A 17,314-nucleotide genomic window follows, 5' to 3' on the forward strand; every position below is an offset into this window, starting at 1 on the left:
CACGATCTCGTGGTCCGTGAGTTCGAGCCCCGCGTCGGGCTCTGGGCTGATGGCTCGGAGCCTGGAGCCTGTTTCCGATTCTGTGTCTCCCTCTCTCTCTGCCCCTCCCCCATTCATGCTCTGTCTCTGTCTCAAAAATAAATAAACGTTAAAAAAAATTTTTTTTTTAACTTTTTAAGTTTTAAAAAAAACTGAAAAATAAGCTCTTTTAATCCACAAGTAAATCATGGAATCTTGACTGACCAAACCTAATAAACAAAGACCTTTGATTTCATTTTATTATTTCCTGGACTTCACTTTTAGAAATGGTAAATCTGAATTTCAAAAACTGGCAGAATTTAGATCTTTAAAAAAAACCTTCCAGGAAGTCTTGAGGTCAGTCAGACTCAACTCTTACATCTTCTCCCTATGCCATATCCATGACTATCTCCAGAGCTGACCTAAAAATTGAACAAACAGGGGAGCCCAGGTGGCTTAGTCAGTTGAGAATCTGACTCCTGGTTTTGGCTCAGGCCATGATCTCACAGTTTGTAAGACTGAGCCCCGTGTCAGACTCTGCACTGACAGAGCAGAGCCTGCTTGGGACTCTCTCTCTCCCTTTTTCGCTGCCCCTCCCCTGCTCATGCTCTCATAAAATAAATAAAAACAAAAAACTTGAACAAACAGATGCTTGATGAAAACTGGGTTTCAGACTGATCATTATAAGGCACTGCAATTTTTTTAAAGAAATTCATTTACCTATCCTGAAAGATGCTTCACTAAAAAAACTGTTTTTACTAAAATTGTACTTAGTAAAGCAGAAAAGTGTCCTTGCTCCACAGAACCTACTTTAAATACAAAGCCAGAGTGATGATTTCAAACAGAAAATAAAATCATGTCCCTTCTCTACTCAAAATCTATACTACCCAGGTGAAAAGCCAACACCTGTCTCATCCACGGTCCTAACATACACTTTTGTAGGTATTCTTTCTCCATCGTTGGTCCCTACGCCAGCATTGCCAGAGAAGCTCTGACCCCAGGCCTTTCTACCAGCTATTCCCTCTTCTGGAAGCCTCCTCCCTCAGATGTCCCCAAGCTTGCCTCCTTACCTCCTTGACGTCTCAGCCCAAACTTTACCTTCTTACTGAGGTCTTTACTGATTATCATAGCTATAAGTGCAGCAATGCTCCCACTTCATTTTTCTCTATAGCACTTACCACCAGCTGACACACCATACAATTTACATAGTTATTTATTTACTGTTTATTTACTTATTTCCTCTGGAATATAATCCAACGAAGGCAGGATTATGTATCTATTTTTATTTAGGGATTTTTAATTTTTTTTTAAGTAATCTCTACACCCAATGTGGGGCTTGAACTCATAACCCCAAGATCAAGAGTCCCATACTTTTCTGAATAAGCCAGCCCCAATTTTGTTTTTCAGTTAAGATTTTATTTTTGTTTTTTCTTTTTACTTTTTTTTTTTTTTTTTTTAATTTTTTTTTTTAACGTTTATTTTATTTTTGGGACAGAGAGAGACAGAGCATGAACGGGGGAGGGGCAGAGAGAGAGGGAGACACAGAATCGGAAACAGGCTCCAGGCCCTGAGCCATCAGCCCAGAGCCTGACGCGGGGCTCGAACTCACGGACCGCGAGATCGTGACCTGGCTGAAGTCGGACGCTTAACCGACTGCGCCACCCAGGCGCCCCTCTTTTTACTTTTTAAAAAAGTTTATTTTGAAAGAGCGAGATTGGGAGGCAGAGAGTAAAAGAGTGGGGGCAGGGCAGAGAAAGGGAGAGAGAGAATCCCAAGCAGGCTCTGCGCCGACAGTGAGAGCAGGACGTGGGGCTCCATCTCACAAAGCGTGAGATCATGACCTGAGCCAAAATCAAGAGTCAGATGCTCAACAAACTGAGCCACCCAGGCACCCCAAGATTTTATTTTTAAGTAATCTCTATACCCAATGTGGGGCTCAAACTTCTGAGTCCAAGATCAGGGGTTGCATACTCTTCTGACTGAGCTAGCCAGCTGCCCCAATCATGTGCCTATTTTATTCCAAGTTCTCTCCTCAGAGCCAAGAACACTGCCTGCCACATAGTAGGCCCTCAAATATCTGAGTAGTTGAAAACTACATTTTATAAGGAATTTCAACAACTAAAGTGTTCCAGTAGTCAAAAGAGATTTGGGATTAATCTCCTGGTCTATAGCTAAACACTAGTATCAATATTTTTCAAACCATATTACACGTTTGCAAAATATCATACCCTTTTCAGTGGTTTCCATTTCTTACAGACTTAGGTTGCCTAAGAGTGTGAATCATTTCTATGTCATGCAAATGGAGCTAAGAAGCATCAGTAACTTGTCCAAGTCACATTACACAATCAGTGGCTCAGTCATAACAAACGCGAAGCACATGTTCACTTCTGGACGGCGTCTTTTTAAAGAGGCCACTATCTCAGCTCATCATCTGCCTTCATTAAATAGAGAAGAAGTTCTCTTAGGGCAGTGATTTATAATCAGAACTGTACATCTTCAAATGATTTTAAATACACGCATCCACTTATTTAATAGTCACCAAAAGAAATGCATTTGCTAGTATTCTTCGTTTTGTTTTTTTTTTTCTCTTACCCTCAACTCAAATGTCCGTAAGCAGCTCATTATTTTGCTTCAAAGACAACTCGGTTTCAGGCACCACTTCAAGAAAAGAAAACCAACGTTCAGGACTGTCGCTCTTTCTATGAGCGGCTTTTCCCTTGTACCTTGATGGAGTTTCTCGAAAAGTTACACTTTAAAGGACTCGATTTAGTAGGTACTTATTTAGCCCCTTGCACAGAACTGGCTATGGGGGGTTAGTAGACGTCTCGCTAAATCAAGTACTTAGACAGAAGGGAAAGAGGAAGGAGGAAACAGTACTAATGGTTACTGACACGATATATATCACCTCACTTAAAACAACTATGAAAGTAGTTACTATAATCATTTTGATGAAAAAAAACCAAGGCTCCAAGAAGATATAAATTACTCAAACGCCCCACAAACTAGGTAGTAGCAGAGCTAAGGTTTGAACCTCCATCTGTAGAGCTTGAAAATCTCTCCATTATACCAAATTGTCTCTACTAACTGCATATTGCTTTTTTTCTTTTTAATGAAAAATGGCAGGGGGGGAGTGGTGGTGGAAATCTCATCAAAATAGAGCAAAGGATAAAAGAAAATCAGTCTAACGACTGCTAGGCCAAGAAAAGCTTTTCAGGAAAAGTAATTAAGTAAATAAATGCTAAAATGTTAAATATCCTATGACACTAACATACTGACACTTTAAGGCATCTTTCTGATAGAAGTATATAGAACTACCTTCTTTTTTTCTGAGGTTGGGGGGGGACCACTTAATATGGTGCTACTCTCAAACCACAGCTTATTGATAAAAGACAGGAGAAAATAATTTTGCAAAATTTTATAGAACATTGAAACTAAAGTATGTGAGGGCCTGTGCTAGCAAGAGGCTATGTCAGCAATATACTAAAAACAATTAGTGAGGGGCACCTGGCTAGTTTAGTTGGTAGAACATGTGACTCCTCACCTCGGGGTTGTAAGTTTGAGCCCACACTTGGGTATAGAGATTATTTAAAAATAAAATCTTAAAAAAAAAAAATTAGTGAAATGTCTTATAAAACAAAAAAATTTTAGATAATGAAAAGATTATGCTCTGGAAGGACCAGGTTCTCTTTAGCTTTATACTTTATCATCTCCCAGATGAAGGGTATAAACTAACTCAAAAATTTAAATGAAGGCCAGTGCAAGAATGAGGCAAAGTCTTCACAAAGTGATAAGGCATCTTCTTCCTCTCTACAAACATAGAGAAACTGAAGTTTATTTTTTATTTAATTTGAGAGAGAGAGAGGGAGAGAGAGAAAGCACAAGCAGGGGAGAGGGACAGAGGAAGAGAATCTTAAGCAGGCTCCATGCTAAGCATGGAGTCTGATGTGGGGCTCAATCCCACAACCCCAGGATCATGACCTGAGGTGAAATTAAGAGTTGGATGCTTAACTGAGTCCCCCAGGCACCCCAAGAAATTGAAGTTTAGAGAGAAAGTATAAAATGTCAGAGTCTCCACATGTGGCTCACCCTTGGTCTCCCTTAGCCCTGTGGCAAACATCACTAATTGACAAGGGCATTCTTTCCTCCACTTCCAAAGATGGACTGACCACACTATAAACCGCCACTATGAGCCTGGCAGTCGGGGGTAATGCAAGGAGTACTGGCTTTGCATCCACAGGTCTGTATCCCACCCTGCCACTAACTAGTTGGCTGACTTATCCTCTTAGTGCCTGGGTTTTTCTTCTGTAAAATGGGAATACCTGCCATCAAGGTTATAAAGATTAAATGAGATGATATATGCAAACTGTTTTCAAAATGTTAGCAGCTTTACTCTCCTTTTCCTGCCTCCTCCTCCTCCACTGAACATTTAATTTAGCATTACTCGATACTCTAATACTCCATATTGGGGCTGTCTGTAAAGCCTTCGATACATTTCCGTCCCTGAAGTCAAACAACAAATTGTGTTTGTAGTCCCCTAAGTTGATCACTCTGGGTGACTAACTTCCATTTAGTGTTCCAAATGCATTATGCTTCTTTTTCTCATCCAGAAATCAGAAGGCAGGCTCAGCAGTATGGGTTTTACTTCTCCATCTTGATTCACCAATTTTGGTTACCAGGGCAACAGAAAGCATTAGTGTGTGTGCGCGCGTGCGTGCGCAAGCGCGTGTACGTACGTGTGTGTGTGTGTGTGTGCGCGCTTAAGAGAGAGGAGAAAGCCTGCTTAAAATGAAGAGAACACAAACCCTAAAGGTGGTAACATGTCCCAGGTGATAAAGATGCTAAAATATCTAGGCCAACAAGTCATGTTCAGCATGAGTTGTAGGTTAGCAACTTGTCCCCTGCATACTCCCAGGTACGTAGAGAAAAGTTGCCTAAATCCCACATAACTTAAAAAGCAAAAATGCCGGATCCACTGAGTAAAGGTATGTTCTCTAGGAGATAAAATGTTAATCATTTCTACCAATAGTTAACAAGTCACTAAGTTCAAAAAACAGATCCTCCTTCCCCCAATAGCAAGAGCCTTTAAATGAGAAAATTAGGAGCATGCCTAGGAACCAAAATGAAATGAAGAAAATTAATCTTCATACCATCAACATAAACATTCTAAAAGTCAAGACAAAAAAATTCTGGGGGTGCCTGGGTGGCTCAGTCGGTTAAGTGTCTGACTTCACCTCAGGTCATGATCTCATGCTTTGTGAGTTCGAGCCCTGCGTCAGGCTCTGTGCTAACAGCTTGGAGCCTGCTTCAGATTCTGCGTCTCTCTCTCTCTCTCTCCCCCTCCCCTTCTCATGCTGTCTCTCTCTCAAAAATAAACATTAAAAAAGTTTTTTAATAAATAAATAAATTTCTGATAAAATGAAGAGCAATGGTTAAAGGAGCTTTTCAAGTTTAATCTATTTTTGTGAATCAGATGTACACTCTTAAAAATATCTGCCAAAATTGGGGCAAGAATACTATACTAATTTGATAAACAAAATTATGTTTTTCAGATTAGGTTCACTGCTGTGGCTGCTAGAATATATATTATATAAAATATCATATATATAACATATATGTGTGTATATATTACACATATATATTATGATATAATATAATATATATAAATTTTTTTTAAAGATTTTATTTTTAAGTAGTCTCTACACTCAACATGTGGTTTTGAACTCACAAACCCAATGCCAAGAGTCGCACACTCCACCAACTGAGCCAGCCAGGCATTCCTGCTGGAAAAGATTTTTAACCCAACATACAAAATAAGGGCAATAGTTAAATGAGTTATAAAAGGTATGAAATGGTCCATTCAGAAACATGAATTAAATGCCTACCATGTGTCAGATACTCAGATAAGACACCTGAGATTAAAAAAAAAAAAAAAAAGGAGGAATTGTGAATGGGTTCTTCTCTGACCAACGGGAGCTCACCTAATTAAAAAAGCCATCAGTCAGATAACTGTCATACAAGAGGGTAAGTGCCACCACAGCAACAAGCAGGGAAGGGTAAGAAAACACAGACGCAGGACACCTAATGCAGAGAAGGGGTACAGGGGATGACAGATAGACGGGTAGGTCATTCTAGAGGAGAGAACACTGTAAGGGAACATTCAAGAACAGCTCACTGTTTGAAATGATAAATCCCAGGCAAGGCTTCCAACAGATCTCAGATGTTCCTGCTACATTCATAGAACTTAAAAAAAATTCTATAGAATGTGAAGGCTTGTACAGCTTTTATCACCACCTCACTTGAAAACTCAAAGACTTTGGTTAAGATGAACTCTGGGGTGAAGGGAGGGCATGGAGAGATTCAGGAAGGAGTAAACCTTTTTTGAGACCAACGGGATGCTGTCCCAAAGCAGTGGTGTGGGAGAAAGCCTCATGCAGGTCCGGAGCTGATGATAGGGGGCCACCTAAGGAAGCATACAGTGAACATTAAAGCCATTATCCTGCAAGGAATCAGATGGAACGAGAGTCCTTGTCAAGTCAAAGAGAAAGAGCTGAGGTCCACAGAACACAAGGCTTGTAGGATTTGCACAACTCCTTAATCAGGGAGAGATCTGAAAGAAAACCATACTCTTGATGTAGGGATTTCACAAAGAATAAATCTCTAGGATGAGGATTACAAGGGAGCAAGAACTGTGTAGTTCTTTTCTGAGTTTCTCTCTGATACTTGAAGATGCTTTCAAAAAAGGTAAGTAGAGGCTGGGGCAGGCAGACAGAAAGGAGAAAGGTTAGTAGGTTGAGGGCTTTATTCTTCTCCTCCTTTGAGAAGATATGTCTCTCTTTCAATAGGAAGTTTATTCACATTCTAACCAGCTGCAAAACAGTGCTGAGAGCCAAGTTCCTTTTGCCAAAGTTCACTCTTCAAACCGGCAGCCTGAGGTTTGATAACCAGTTAAAATGCTCAACACAATCACTGCCTTTTGGTGGAAAACAGAGGCTCCATTGTTTAGAGATACATTTTCAAGCTTAACTCTTCTAGAATTATGAAATTCAAAACAAGAGCTATTAGGTTCAATCAGTATCAAAGTGAAGGGAATTTTTGTGTGTGTATTAGTTAGGATTCCTTTCTTCTTCTTCCTGCCCACCCCCCCCCCAAAGAATAATTGGATTACTCTGGTAATGGTCAAAAATATAAATTATAACTAGTAGCACTTTGCAAACTGAAAAAGTGCTTCGAAGTCATAATATCCCATGTATGTGATCCACCACATTTCTAAAATGTTATATCCTTTCAAGTGAAAACATCTGATCCAAGACTCCATGTTTCCCAAAAACCAGTGGTAAAAAAAAAAAGCACTCACTCAGGAGGTATCACAGTTAAAGAGGACTTACAGAAGTGGAGGTGAGAAAATATTCTCCATTTGTACCAAAGATATATTCTCTTATTTGATATTAAATATTCATTTGTGGAAATAATATGTTATGTTCATCCATTCATTCAATAAGCATAATAAAGTACAGTGCCATACACAAGGCATTATATAAGGGAGGCATGTATAGGTATACAAAAATAAACATAACACAGCTTATATCCTCAGCTACCTATTATCTTGGAGGAAATATGAAATAAACAGATCTAGAAAAAAGTAAAACATACAATGTGTTAAGTGTCCTAAGGTATAAGGACACAGCCATGGGAAATAAGATATATAGACTAGATCAAATGAGATATATAGACTAGACTGTATATATATACACATATATATATAGTCTAATATATATAGACTATATATACACATATATATGTACACATATATAGTCTATATATATAGACTGTATCTAATGAGATATATAGACTAAATTCAAGGGTAGGAAAAGATGGATTGTGGAAGATACTGACCCCACCCCCACCCCCCCACACCGAGCAGATGAACCTTATCCTAAGGGTAATGAGGGGCCAGTGATGATTTTTGTCATGAGAGCAACTAACAAAATGACCCAGAAGTGTTCTTCAGGAAAATTTTTCTCAGACCAAGACAGGAAGGGAGACAGATTGGGTAGAAAGAGCAGTTAAGAACTAGTCTACTAATCCAAAGTAGAGGTAATTCAGGCCAAAATTAGGACAATGGTAACTAAAGGAGAAAATAGAATCTAGGTTTTCTCCATTTAGTTAGTTATTCTTGGTTTTACATTATGGAGACTTTCATTTCATTATTCAGTTTAGGACAAAAGAAACCAAGTGGTATTCTCAGTTGAAATGATTCCTTGGACTGCTAAAGTGATATCTGCACAATAAAGTAGAAAAGACATACAATCATCTTAATAGATGCAGAAAAGAGGGGCACCTGGATGGCTCAGTCAGTTAAGGGTCTGATTCTTGATTTTGGCTCAGGTCATGATCTCACAGTTTGTGAGATCAAGCCCTGCATCAGGCTCTGTGCTGACGGTGAGGAGCCTGGTTGGGATTCCCTCTCCCCCTCTCTTTCTGCCCCTCCCCTGCTCACATGCTCACTCCCTCTCAAAATAAATAAATAAATATTTAAAAAAATAGATGCAGAAAATCTGACAACATTCAAATCCATTCATGGTAAAAACTCTCAGCAAACTAGAAATAAGAGGAAACTTCATCCTGATGAAGGGCATGTGTGAATAAGTTATGGCTAATACTACACTTTTTTTTAAGTTTTTCATGTAATTTAAATTTAAATTTTATTTGAGAGATAGGACAGAGGGAGAGAGGGAGAGAGAGAAAGGGCATCTCAAGTAGGCTCCACATTTAGCACAGAGCTCAACGTGGGGCTCCATCTCATGACCCTGGAATCGTGACCCGAACTGAAACCAAGAATCAGACTCAACACACCGAGCCACCCAGGCACCCCAAGCTAACGCTATGTACTTAACAGTAAAAGACTGCATGCTTTTTCTGTAAGATTAGGACCTCTTGCTGTTCTCACTGCTTCTATTCAACATCGAACTAGAGGTTCTAGCTGGTGCAATAAGCGGATTCTAAAACTAATGGGAAAAGATAAAGGACCTGGAATAGCCAAAATGATTTTGGGAAAAATAAGTCGAAGTTCTATACTATGTAATCTCAAGACTTCTTATAAAGTTCTAGTCATCTGTAGTGCGTTATCAGCATACAGACACACAGATCAGGAGAAGAACGGCAGAGTCCAGAAATAGAGACACACGTATATGGTCAGCTGAAGTGCTGTAAAGTTCAATGGGTAAAGGAAAATCTTTGCAACAAATGGTGCTGGAACTGGCATCCACGTATAAAAAAATTAAGCCCTTACGGAACACCATAAACCAAATCAACTCAAAATGGGCACTGACCTAAATACAAGAGCTAAAAATATACAACTTGTAAAAGAAAAGAGAAAATTTTTAGTGACCTTTGAGCTAAGGAAATGCAAAATAAAAACCACAATGTGGTATCACTACACACTATCTGACTAAACTTCAGAAGACCCACAACCAGGTGTTAGTGATGGTGCACAGCAAATTTAGCTCTCTTACTACCAGAGACATCATAAAATGGTACTACCACTTTGGAAGAGAGTTCGGCAGTTTCTTATCAAGTTAAACGCAGTCCTACCGTGTGATCCAGCTAAGTACCCGAAGGCAGAAATGGGTGCCCACATAAAGTCTTGTACACAAATGTTCATGGCACCTTTGTCTGTAGTCAACAATGGAAACAATTCAAATGTCCATCAACTAGATCAATGGAAAAACAACTTGTGATATATCTATCTATACAATGGAATACTATTCAACAAGAGAAGGAAACTACTCAATATACATGACAACACGGATGAATCTCAAAATAATTGGGTCAAGTTAAAGAGGCCAGACCTGCCCTCAAAAAAAAAAAAAAAAAAAAAAAAAGACTACATGATTCCATTTATATTAAACTCTAGAAAATACAAACTAGCGACAGAAAGCAGATCAGTGGTTGCCTGCAGTGGTGGGGCTGAAAGGCATTCAAAGAAGAATAAGAAAGTATGACAAAATTTATGGGAGATGGTGGTGAAATGTTTACTATTTTAATGATTTCATAGGCATATGCGTATGTCAAAACTTACCAAATTGTACATTTTAAATATGTGCAGTTTATTGTATGTCAATTATATCAAAATAAAACTGTAAAAAAAAATTTTTTAAAGATGGGAGGAAAAAAGAAGCCATACCATGAATCCAAACAGAGGTAATTAAGGCCAAAATTAGGACGGTGACAAAAGTAGTGTAAAGGAGAAAATGGAAAACAGAACTTCCTCATTATTATGTTGGCTTCTTTCTATTGTTCATCACAAAGAATTTCAGTTCATGATACAGTTTAGGGCAAAGGAAGATAGGAGGTATTTTTAGTTGAAAAGGCTCCTTATGTTGCCAAGATGATTTCTGCAAAAGAGACGTCAGAGCCTGAAGAGATCAGGGTGCGGTGACTGGACAGAAAAGCTGTTGCAGAGGATCCTGGGATTCTGCCCAGATCTCTGCTCTGAAACTTAAGTGCTCACTCGTGCCAGGAGTGCTGGCTGGGAATGGCTCACGGCTCCGCTCCTCCCCAGTCAATGTCCTTGGCTAAAGGGAGCCACCTCACCCAAGATTCTATCCCCACCCCTAGGGCCGCCCCAACTCCAGAGCTCCCTATGGGATCAGCACAACCTTCAGAAGACGTGCTATTCTCAAAGCACTGCCCAATAAACAGCCTGCACTCAAATCTCCATCTGTTTCCCTGAGGACCAGACCCTAAGACACCTCCTCAAAGCAGAACAGAGAAAGCTGAAATATGGGCCAGGGCTCTGGAAGCATTCTAGATTGAAAGGAAGAAAATTTCTAAGTTGGCTAGGGAAAAGGAACAGCATTCCAGAAAGCATCATTTTCCACAGAGAAAACAGAGGATTATAATGGACAGACAACAACAAAGCCCACAAAAGTAAGCGTGTACATACCAGTGACATCATCCTACAACATTTAGACATCCCTAGAGTAATAATGATGATGATAACATTTTGAAGGTGCAGGGTCTATAAGCTGACTCAGCTGAGTTGTGAAGCAGTAAAAGTACTGGGGAGAAGATGGCTATTTAAACACCAGAAATGAGGGGCGCCTGGGTAGCTCAGTCAGTTAAGCGACCGACTTCAGCTTAGGTCAAGATCTCGTGTTTCGTTCTGACAGCTCAGAGCCTGGAGCCTGCTTCGGGTTCTGGGTCTCCCTCTCTCTCTCTGCCCCTCCCAAACTTGTGCTCTGTCTCTCCCTCTCTCTCTCTCTCTCAAAAATAAACATTTAAAAAAAATTTAAATACCAGAAATGATTTAAAAAAAATGGTGGGGGAAGGGGAAGGAAGAGGGAAAGGAAGAGGGGCAGGGAGAGGGAGGGAGAGACACAGAAGCCCTCCTCCCCCAAGAAGAATCACCCATTAATATTAATGGCAATAAAGAGTTAAAAGTAAAAGTGCTGATTCCTAATCTCTGCTCTTTCTTGGTGGGGGAGGGTCAGGCAGAAAGAGGATGTCAAAACGGGGGAATAGGAAGAGTTCTGTTTGTTTTGCTTCCTGGGGCTGGGGTGGGGGTGCTTCCTGAGGGCTCTGCCAGGAAGTCATCGTTTCTGCCTCAATCACTGAGAAGTGGATCAGTGACCTGTCCACGTCACTGCACAGTCTTGGGGTAGGGGGTCAGGGTACGCCTAGAGGCAGCTCACCTAGGAAACTGTGCTTGCTGCCTGAATAGGAGGGCAGTCGCTGGGGGACAGTGAAGGAGGTGGGGGTCCACTGCTCCTCACTCATGCAGCTTGCACCTGGGTTCCCACCCTGCTCCAAAGCAACTCTCCCATTACTGCTGCTGTCCTAGGGGTCTTTTGGGAGAACGAGGAAACGCCGGTAACCCTAGTCCCCAACATCCTTCCAGACTGGATTATTTCTTCTAAGCACTGTCAAAGGCAACTATGGACCTTCAACTGTATGTATGCATGATGGTAAGGAGAGCCAGATTGACTTCCCCAGCAAAGCTTTCACCACCACCGCTGGCCCTATACCCAACGTGTGGAAGCAGGAACAGAAGCACAGGGCAGCCACAAAGCTCTGGCTTGAAACTCTACCACTCGTAACTGTGTAAACCTGGGCACGTTGCCTCATTTTCTGGGCCTCCGTTTCCTCCACTGTAAAATGGGAAGATAACAGCACCTTCCTGCACAGAGCTGTGAGAGCTGAGGTAGAATACGCCCCCAGCACGTGGCTGGCTACTACCCAATGAGAGAAATGCCTGCTGCCCATTCCTCCTTATCAGCTGCATTCAATCCCGGCACCTAGCATGCACATACACTTCCACTGCAACATTACGTGAACTCCCTGTGGTGATATCTTTACTGAACTATTTTGTACGTGTGTGTATATTTTTTTTTTTCCTGGACCTTTTTCCTGAGAGATTTTTAAAACTTATTCATTTTATATTTCATAGACTCTCCTTATGGCTTCATATACCAACCATGTGCTGCTGACACCCAAGAATCACCTAATGTTGGTTCAGCTCTGCCCCACTGCAGATCTGTATATCCCCTAGCCTAATGAGCATCTCTATTGTGGATACTTTCAGGCAACTCAAAGTCAATGTATTCCAAATAAATCATCTCTACCCACCTCCAGCCCCTATAAATCCATTCTTCTTCCTTTTCTTACAGCCCTAGAAAAGAACAGTTGTTAAAAGGGAGGGCTTGGGAGCCAGTCAGGGTGACTTGGGTTCAAATCCTGACTCTTACCACTTACAGGCTATTGAATCTTAGACAAAGCGTTTAACCTTACTTTACACCTCAGTTTCTGCAAGTATAAAATGCAGAAATAGTACAAATGTTATAAGAACTAACATGCTAATACATATATATGCTTAGATAGTGGCCTGAGACAGCTAACAGTTCAATGAATGCTAATTTTTACTATTAACTTTGTTGAAGGAACAACCATACACACAGAAACGAGCGCTAAGAAAAGAATCGTTTCTCCTGGTGCGTTGGCATGCTTCCTTTCACCAGTGAGTGATGCACAGCTCATTGTGCTTTCTTTTCTGAAACCTTCAAGAAACACAAAGTTAAACTTGGAACTAATTTGTTGTAACCAGACTGAGTCTAGATTTTCTGGTACCTATGGTCCCCCCCGCCCAGCCCTCAGTTACTTTGAAGGGCTCCTCCTTTTTTGTTTCTAATTTTAATGTTTTTACTGGAAACTAGCTAAAATAATTTTTCGATGTATCTGTTCATTAAAAATATCTGTCTATCTAATGAGCACTTTTATACGTCAGGCATTGTGCTAAAAACAATGACCAACGATGAACAATGGAATGAGTGCCTGCTGGGAGCCGGCACGGGGAGAAGAGACAGATGGAAGGCGGTGTGGAACAGTGCAGAGAGGAGACAGGATAAGTTCAGGGGCCAAGAAACAAGCAAAAGTAACAGGCACTAATAGCACTCAGTGGCAAGTTTCAGTGATGGCAACGATGGCTCATTAAGATATTCAATGAAGCAGCCAGTGAGGAACTATGACATGTATCGCAAAGTGCGGAAAATTCTTCTGAAGATCCAGCCCAGTTGAGCAACCAGCAAAATCACCATGGCCCCACCAGGACTGGAAACGAACAACAGCATCTGACCAGGAATCAGAAGAAATGAACAAGAAAAAAGACTGCCATCATACTTAACAAACTATTGCCAATCTTCCATATACTTTGAGATGGCCTGGAATAAAAGGCAATCAAATTTCAATTCATAACTGTATGCTTTATTTAGAGATGTCACTAACTTAATTGCTTGGAAAGTCTATATAAGTCATATTGTGTATGGTTATTCTCAAGTATGTTCTTTCTATTCAATTAAAGAACTATCAAGGGCGCCTGGGTGGCTGAGTCGCTTAAGCGACTGACCGACTTCAGCTCAGGTCATGATCTCCCAGCTCCTGAGTTTGAGACCCGCATCGGGCTCTGTGCTGACAGCACAGAGCCTGGCACCTGCTTCGGATTCTGTGTCTCCCTCTCTCTCTGCCCCTCCCCCACTCGCACTCTGTCTCTGTCGAAAATAAAAACATTAAAAAAAACAAACATCAGAAGGTGTTTTCCTTATAGTATAAATGACAGTCTCAAGGACCGCAAGAATTATCTGACCATCACTTTGATGCCCATAGAGAATCTTTTCAACAAGATTACCTTCAATTTTTTCTTATTTGAGTTGCACATAAAGGGAGTTGAGAAGGGGAGAGATTTGCAGAATCGATGGTATGGTTGTAAATGCACAGAATTTTAGGTTCCTTATTCAGGTTATTATTAACATGTACTCTTATTTTACAGAGAATTTTAATACACTCAGAGATCTGATGTACAAACCTACAATGGAGGCAACCGGTTAAAGGCAGAAAGAGTCAAGAACTGCCAATAAGTAAAGGTAATACAATAATACATTTCCTAAGAAAAGCAAACAGAAAAGCTCAGAAATCAGAGCCATGTAGGGTCATTCTATTCAATGGAATCCAGGCTCAATAGCATCACTATATCAGAGAATAGCATTATTTTCAGCAAAACTTAAGATATTAGGCAAGAAAACGGCTAATATGCTAGAAAGGGCTTTCACGCAAAGGAGTGAATTTTTTTTTTTTTTTTTTTTTTTTTTTTGGTGTATTGGGAAAAGGAGCTGTATATCCTTGTCTCTGAGAACACGGGACGACATTGAAGATTTTTTTTTTTTTTTTTTTTTAAATTTTTTTTCAACGTTTTTTTATTTATTCTTGGGACAGAGAGAGATAGAGCATGAACGGGGGAGGGGCAGAGAAAGAGGGAGACACAGAATCGGAAACAGGCTCCAGGCTCCGAGCCATCAGCCCAGAGCCTGACGCGGGGCTCGAACTCACGGACCGCGAGATCGTGACCTGGCTGAAGTCGGCCGCTTAACCGACTGCGCCACCCAGGCGCCCCTGAAGATTTATTAGCAAAGAATGTCCAACATATTTTACCGTTAAAGGCCAGATTTGATGAAATCTAGGTAAAATTCTGAAATAAAATCTTAATTATGATTTTAGAGAACATCATGAGCTTCATCCTTTATGTACTTAGTTTATTGTATTAGCTACAGATCAGCACAGACATTGTCAAGATAAGTCACTAGTTGAGCTGACAGCCAAATCCAATGGACCCGACTAGTTATTTTTTTTTTTTAAGCATGAAAGCCCTATCATGCAGGACTAAGTACTTCATCTTTTGGCATGGTGACAGCCATTCTGTTTTATTCAAACAGAAGGACAAGGGATTACAGTTAATCTCAGCAGAGGTACCAAACTGCAAAAGTGCAAAAAGTGGGAGAAAAAGATGTTTGAGGGAGAGAAAGTCTTGTAATTTAATATGTATTTATCAGGCATTAACTCTGCCTCAAGTATCTTACTTTGCACAATAAAGTTATCTTTCATAGACCAGCAACACTAAATGGTACAAAAGCATCACTGCCATTCAGAAGCCATTAAGCTCTGACAGTCTCTAGGGAGCACTCTGAAGAAATAATCACAGCCCCAATCCAGAGGAGAACTGCCGCTTATCAGGTCTGAGAAGGTAAGGCACAATGATGGCAATGACAATGGGTCTAGTGCTTCCTTAGGCAGGCTCCATTCTCCATATGTCAAATGTGCATAATTCATGGGGGATGTGCCACATGCTGACGAAAGCAGGTGCCCTTGTGAGCCTTTATGGTGACACCCTGAGGCATGCTGCCTCCAACCATGAAAACACTGGAATGTTAGAAACAAACGAGTCACAAACAATTTCCCTAAACACTGTTTTTAAGCTGATACTGTAGTTAGTGGTCTGCTGAACACAGAGGAATACAATTAAGAACAATTAGCCATTCAGTGGCATTACCAGAGACAGTTCTCCTTGTGGCCTATATTTTAAACAAAAAGCCAAGCTTCCAGGCGGAATGCTCAGCCACCCTGCAAGTGAAGGAAGTCTAAAAACTGCTTCCTGTTTCCTGGCAGACCTCCATTCCAGACAGTGCTCTGCGGCCCCCAGGGACACACGGCCATCCCTTCCAGGGCCCCTCCTCCCTGGAGGCATAACACTCCAGGCTCACAGCTCTTCTGCTAAGCTTTTCCTTTCTTTCTCTTTTTTTTAAGTAGGGAAAATAGATAAGCAGCCATCTGAGAAAGACATCTGACAGACTACCAGGTTGGGCAACGGCGAAAGGAGGGGTAGGGAGAAGGTAGGAGTGTACCTACGTTCAGTCAGAAGAAACGGGAGACATAAAGAAAAAAGAATGTTTCACTTTCTAGAAGAAAAAAGGATTCGGACTGAAGAGGGCACATCACTCAACTTGAGCGTTGCAGGGACTTCGAAGATCTTTTAGTTCAATCTCTTTGTGTTATAGAAAGGAAATAAAAGTTTAGAGCCATTAAGCTACCTTCCCAGGGTCATAATGTCACAGGCAGTTAACTAACTGCAGCTTCTCTAACTATGAGCACCCTTGGGAGAAAATGCTACCTTAACAAGGATGAATAATTATTCTTCCCCTGAGAAAAACACGTGTTTTTCACTTCATGGTTGCTGTGAGGTATTTAACAGACCAGGTTTCCCTTTTCACTGGAAGAAACAAACCTTCCTGCGAAGCCTGGGGCCTGCTAGTTAGCTAAGCATTCTGAGCTGTGCTGGTGTACTTTTCTCAACTCCTCTCTAGCTCCCTTTTATGCCTTTTTTCAGCCTTTCTTCCAGGACTTCCATTTCATGTCTTTGTTCTCTTGTATTTTATGGATTTTTGCAAATCCCCGAAAGCTCTTCTGGAACAAAAAAAAAAAAAAAAACACATTACAAATACCTTCTATAACTTCTGCCCAACAACTCTGTGCTGCCCTGAGCAGAGGTCAAGCATTAGTGTTCTACTTGACATGGTCGCAGCAGGAGCCTGAAACCAGTCTTGAGATTGGCACATGTCCTTCTTGCTGTGGAATATACTTCCTCCCGAGCAAGAATTCTTGGTAAAAACTCGGGGCACCTCAGTAGGTTAGGCATCTGGCTTCAGCTCAGGTCATGCATGATCTCACGGTTTGGGAGTTCGAGCCCCACATTAGGCTCTGCACTAACAGTGCACAGCCTGCTTAGAATTCTCTCTCTCCCCCTCTCTCTGCCCCTCCCCTGCTCATGCTCTAAGTAAATAAATAAAACTTAAAAAATTTAAAAACTCAAGTCAGACTTCTATATATAAAAAGTATATTTTGTTCAGATTAAATTGAGAAGTACATTAGCAAATCTTAAGCCTTTAAGGCACCTTTTCATTCAGATAAAGGCATT

General features: G+C 40.9%; 1 protein-coding gene across 4 annotated transcripts in view; it reads right to left on the bottom strand.

The window, feature by feature from the left end:
- Nucleotides 1–17,314, bottom strand: part of SRGAP1 (SLIT-ROBO Rho GTPase activating protein 1) — a 286,134-nt gene that overhangs the window by 175,472 nt on the left and 93,348 nt on the right. The window contains exon 1 of one of the 4 annotated variants that reach the window (XM_086712918.1): nucleotides 16,625–17,198. The exons of the other annotated variants lie outside the window; for them this stretch is intronic. The gene's annotated coding sequence lies outside the window, so the exon portion shown is untranslated. Of the gene's footprint in view, nucleotides 1–16,624; nucleotides 17,199–17,314 lie in introns of those variants that run through there. 4 annotated transcript variants of the gene reach the window in all.

The sequence above is a fragment of the Puma concolor genome, chromosome B4 (genome assembly GCF_028749965.1).
Source record: "Puma concolor isolate L17-30 chromosome B4, mPumCon1.1.hap2, whole genome shotgun sequence".
NCBI classification, from domain to species: domain Eukaryota; kingdom Metazoa; phylum Chordata; class Mammalia; order Carnivora; family Felidae; genus Puma; species Puma concolor.